The sequence below is a fragment of the Papaver somniferum genome, unplaced genomic scaffold (genome assembly GCF_003573695.1).
Source record: "Papaver somniferum cultivar HN1 unplaced genomic scaffold, ASM357369v1 unplaced-scaffold_10, whole genome shotgun sequence".
Taxonomy (NCBI): Eukaryota; Viridiplantae; Streptophyta; class Magnoliopsida; order Ranunculales; family Papaveraceae; genus Papaver; species Papaver somniferum.
In genome coordinates, this window is record NW_020618825.1 from 4250105 (window position 1) to 4256507 (window position 6403).

Sequence of the window (6403 nt, forward strand, 5' to 3'; positions counted from 1 at the left end):
TCAAAACATGATGCGCTATGAAACACCAAATAAACCCCGAGGAGTTACTTTATCTCATCCCCAAAAGAGAAGCTAAGATCAGCGTGGAGAGAAAGTTAGCTGACACGGACGTGACAGGGGCAGAAGACACTTGTCTGACACGAGCAGACCCCTCAACTACCCACATTAAACACTCTGAGCAGTGTACGTGTCGATCAACCTGTGAAACGAGCGAGGATGCCTCTGCGGGATCAAGGGGAAAACGCAGACCTCTGCGTGATAGACGCAAGGACACAAGAAGATAAGGTTCCAACGGCCTTCAGAGATGGGTCCTACATTCTAACCTTATAAATACCCCGTCTCCACCAAGAGGAAGGGGGATCGGAAAAATCAGGAAGGGAAGGAGAGAGAGAGAGAGATTGCAAGTGTAAGTTAATCATTTAGAAGATAGAAACATGTAAACCCAAAAGTCATTCGACTATTCGTGTAACCGTGAAGAATATAGTAAAACAACAAACCCCGTGGACGTAGGCCTTAGTGCTGAACCACGTAAACCTTGGTCTTGTTTACATTTCAACACTTTATATTTATTTAGCCCCATGGATCTTTACTTATACGTTTTGCTTTCTTTGATTGTACTTATATCCCGTGCGCAAACGCCTCGCATGGAGTTGTTAGATGAGGCTATGATAAACCCGAAGGTTTTGAGCCAAGGAATCAACACTAGGATATCATCATCACAAATCTTTTTAGATGATGATGATTGATTGTGAGCATTTGGATCCCTTCGTGGTTTGTGTGTTCACAATTTGGCTCCCGGTAAAAGATTTATCTTGTCCTGTGATTTCATTTTAAATTGGCATATGATTGCTCTGATTTATCAGCTCGGACCGTATAGATCATTTGTTAACTGTATTGTATTCAAAAACCCACCTTTTATCTTCGATAAGATTTATTGTTCTAATCTGCGGATTTACGATTTTCTTTAGATCTCGTGCGAACCCGTCTCTCTGGGGGGTTTTTCGTAGTTTTTATACTAAGGATCTCCTTTAATAAAACTTTAACCCGTGTATTGTAACTTGCGTGTATTAATCCTCTCATGGAAGAATGTATTTTTACAACTAACCCGCTTCACGCGGATATTCCCGTTTTTTGTTTGAAATGCCTTATGCAGAAAGAACGTATTGTGAGCAAAGAAGGCGAGTTTCGGCGAGATTTCATTGTCAACAAAAGGACACGTGATGGAAAAGACGCAGGAAGCAGGAAAATCCAAAGCTTTGTCAAAAGAAACACCCAGGACAACCCCGGTCATCACCCGTAGCAAGCAGAAAGGAGATAAAGCTAAAATGACCAGTCAAAGGCAAGATACTGCGGAAATCACTTCACCTATGAACGCTAATTCAGTTGCAGCGGCGGCTCTCAGAGCAGCAGCGACAAAGTACGGTGCGGCTGCGGTAGTCCCGAAGGCTGCAGAGGCTAGCAATACTTGCACTATGAATCAACTTAATCAACCAAGAGAAAGGGTGGATGAATCCAGAACATTCCAACCCGTGCACCTTCTAACTTTTGGAATGCCACCAACAAATGATCAAAATCAAACCATACCGGCGGCTCTAGCACCGCAGAGGGGCACTCACCCCAATTTGGAAATGCCAGCAACCGAAGCTGAACTCCTGCCACCTTTAGTGCAGACCGTGGAGGAGGGCGGCACCATGGCTGTAGTAGCACGCGCTGGACTCCTAATCAGGGGTCCAACTAATCACATCGACTGACGGCTGAGCTTGAGGAACTCAAGAAGAGCCAACAGGTTTACGCAGATGCTGTAGCCCTGTTGGCCAGAGAAAATCAAGATTTAAAGGAGCGGATTGCTCTAAGCACGAAGACCAGCCAACAACTTGATGAAGCAAACTCCAAAGCACCAGAGCCAAACCGAGACTGTAGAGTCGTCATAGCGGCTAATGAAGACGCGACAAGGGGAAGTAGCGTATCCGACCCGGATTATGACGATGGAGAGTCAGACGGTAACGAGCAGAAGAATTTAGGGCACCACCGCGCAATGGAAGAACTACGAGATGAGATGATGGCCGAGATCAGGAAATTAAAAAATAAACAAGGCGGGGGGAGGTTAGAAGAGGTCATGAGAGAAGCTAACTCCACGCCCTTAACTCATCGCTTGGCCAACACCCCTATTCCACTGAAATTCCCTGTCCCAACGTTCGAATGCTATGATGGATCCAGTGACCCTGCTGCACATATTCGGTATTACAACCGTGTCTTAGCTAGATGGGGTCAGAACGACGCCGTACTCTGCAGATACTTCCCGTCAAGCCTGAAGGGATCGGCGTTATCATGGTTCGATAATCTTCCACCAAACTCCATCCACTCATACGACCAACTCGCAGAGAAATTCTTAAGAACGTACATGTACAACAAGACTGTAAACACCGGAATGGATAAGCTCTTTTCACTAGAGATTGGCTACAAGGAAACCACGAGGGAGTACACTAACAGATAGCACAAGATCTGCCAATCCATAGGGAGCGTGGACCCAGTGGTAAGCATTAATTGCTACAAATGGGGCTTAGACCGAATGAGTCCCCTATTTGTTGAGATTCATGGGAGCGTGCCTAAGACAGAGGGAGATCTTCGAATAATTATCGAAAAGCACGCTCGACTTGAAGAAATTCAACGGGAAAACCCGAGGGCATATCCGCAGAGGTCTCACCGCACCAATTCAGCGGAACAAACCAATGGGGCCAAAAGGAGTTTCTCAGGGGAGAGACCTCACGAAGATAGGAAGGAACGAAGGGATGAACGAAGAGCAGGTGACCGAAAATTCGAAGATCAAGTTTACACGAAACTCAACGCTAGCTATGCTCGTATCCTACGAGAGATCAAAGGGAGGGAAAACTTGGAGTGGCCATGGTCTAAGGGAAAGCATCCCCCGAGATCCGAGAAGTCTAAAGATTACTGTGAATATCATTGTTTCAACGGACACCAGACCGAAAAGTGCAAGAACCTTAAAATAATGATCCAAAAATTAATTGATGCGGGAGAGCTCAAAAATTACGTACGAAAGGATGTTACCGAGGACAGATCCAAGCGAACCAAACCAGTCCAACTTCCGGAAGGAAACTGAACAATCAACACCATCTCGTGTTCTGAAGCCACATGACCCTCACTTACAGCGCAGATAGGAAAGAGGTTACGGAAGCAATTCGAAGACCGCTGCGAATTATATAAGTTCGATGGGATAGTGGTGGACGAACACGAAGAATGGATGGAATCTCCTATCATCTTCGATGCCGAGGATATCGAAGAAGATATGGAAGACCATAACGATCCCTTGGTCCTAACACTACCAGTAGCTGGATGTAACCTCAAAAAGATCCTCATAGACGGGGGAAGCTCCGTAAACGTCCTATTTTACGATGCATTCAAACGGATGAAGCTCCATGATGAATAGTTAATGACCTCTTATCACACCATCTACGGATTCAATGGAGCAGCCACGAAGCCCTTGGGAGACATCGTGTTGCAGGTTAACGCAGGGCCCATGAAACTGGAAACCCGATTCAGTGTGGTGGACACCCCTTCCCCCTACAACGCTATTATTGGGAGAAAATGGATACATAAGCTCAAAGGAGTTGAGGCAACATACCACCAATATCTCAGATTTCCAACACCTGAGGGAGTGATGGAAATCAAGGGAGATCGGATCACTACGCGAGAGTGCCAGGCCACTCAGGATCATATCAACAACGAGCAAGAAGAGCAGCGAAAAATCCGAAGAGTAAAAAATCAAGAAACCGCGAAAGAGAAGGCCATAGACCTGTTCCTCAAGGAAACTACATGGAAGGGCTTGACGAAATATGATAATGTCCTAAGCACAGAAACAAGTACTTCAACAACCAACGAAGAACAGAAACACGCTAAATATCAATTAAAGAACGTCCCAGTCCTCGGAAACCCGAAGCCTGTGTTCACACCAGTGGAGCCCGTAAAAGAAATCAACATAGGAACATAAGAAAACCCGAAGATGATCAAAATCGGGACCATAATGCACGAAGGAAGGGAACATTCCTTAACCAAATTACTTAAGGAATACACGGATGTGTTCGCCTGGAAGCTAGGAGATATGCCGGGGATTGACCCAAAAGTAATCCAACATGAGCTACGCATCAAACCGGGCACGCCCCCGTTCAGGCAGAAAATACGAAAAGTAGCTCCAGAGTATCATGAGGCAGTAGAAACAGAACTTCGGAAACTACTAGACGCAGGATTTATCAAGGAAGTCAAGTATCCTACCTGGATCTCCAACATGGTAATTGTTCCTAAGAAAAATGGAGGGGTTAGAATATGCATCGACTTTACTAATCTCAACAAGGCATGTCCAAAGGACAGCTATCCCCTGCCAAGCATAGACCAGCTGGTAGAAGCAGTAGAAGGATATGAAGAACTGTCATTCATGGATGGACATTCTGGCTACAACCAAGTAGCCCAGGAAGAAGAAGATCAGCCACACACAGCGTTCTACACCCCACATGGCCTTTATTGCTATACTAGAATGCCTTTCGGACTTCGAAACACAGGGGAAACATACCAAAGGATGGTCGATGCTATCTTCAAGCCATGGATTGGAGGAAACCTAGAAGTCTACGTTGACGATATGCTCGTCAAAAGCAAGATGCGTAAAGATCACCAACAGGACCTGAGGAATATCTTCGAAGCAATGAGACAACATCACATGAAAGTGAATCCGGAGAAATGTACTTTCGGTGTCACCTCGGGGAAGTTCCTCGGGTATCTGGTAACAAAAAGGGGCATCGAGGTAGACCCAGCAAAGATTCAAGCCATAGTAGAGATGCCGTCCCCAAAGAATTTAAAGGAAGTACAGAAGCTCAATGGATCTATAGCAGCGTTGGGCAGATTTATTGCCCGGTCTTCGGACAAATGCAAACATTTCTTCAATATTCTCAAAAAAGGGAGCAGGTTCGAATGGACCGTTGAATGCGAGGAAGCATTCCAAAAAATCAAAGAACACCTAGCCTCAATCCCGATCCTGCAGAAGCCAGACCCTGACGAGGTTTTGGCACTGTACATAGCAACAACAGAGGACGCAGTCAGCGCGGTATTAGTCAAAACCAATACAAAGATAGAACAACCTATCTATTACGTCAGCAAGACCCTCAATTCTGCGGAAAGAAACTATACTAAGATTGAACAACTCATCCTCGCATTGGTATGGGCTACCCAAAAACTGAGAACCTACTTCCTAACTCACCTCGTCAGGGTCCCATGCAAAGCACCATTGGAAGCAGTCCTCAAAAGCACGGGAAAAGTGGGCCGAATAGACAAATGGAACACCCATCTGGACCAATTCAACATCATTCATGAAATTCAACATTCTCGGAAGTCCCAAGTTCTGGCGGATTTCTTAGCAGACCTCCCCCTTGACAACGATGAAGAGATTAAGGGAATACCAGAAGCCGAGGAAGAAAACAAGGATCCAATGGATATCCTCGAACCTGCGAGTCAAAGACAATGGGAAGTCTTCGTCGACGGATCCAAAAATAAGGAAGGAGCAGGAATAGGCATTTTCATTATCACCCCAACTGGAGAAAGGATTATACAGGCACTTAGATTGGAATTCAAAGAGCATACCAACAACATTGTTGAATACGAAGCTGTCGTACATGCCCTCCGTATCATAATAGAGATGGGGGTAACCGATGTAAGGCTGACAAGTGATTCGCAGCTTGTCATACGGCAAATAGGGCTCGAGTATAATGTGTACGATGACACCCTCTCAGCTTACATGGCCTTGGTCCAAACATTGGCATCACAAATCCCGAACATTAAGTTCCGGCACTTATGCAGAAGGGACCTCAGGCACGCGGATGCCCTAGCATATATATCATCCATGCTGAGGGATAAAAATGTCGAAGCTATTAAAATAGTAAGGGTATATGAGCCTTCGATTGCATCTCAATTCTCCTTCGCTACCAATCAATATACAGTGGAAGAAAATATTGAAGACCAGGTAGGAGAAGACATCCATAATGACTTTGACGAAGAGGATATCCTGTCAAGAGCAAATCAAGACGAAGACTTCAGCAACGAAGATGACTGGAGAGTGACAATCCATGCCTTTCTCGAAAAAGGAAGCTTACCTGCGGATCAGAAACAAGCTAGGAAGATACTATCCAAAGTGGGAAGATATGATCTTCGGGATGGGGTCCTGTACAAGAAATCCTTCCTTGGACCATTACTACGTTGCTTGTCCTGGAAAGAGGGGCATCTAATTCTAAATGATATCCATTATGGTGACGCGGGGAATCATAGCGGCATGAGATCACTAGCTGACAAAGCAAAAACGCAAGGATATTACTGGCCGACAATGATACAGGATGCCGCGAGGATG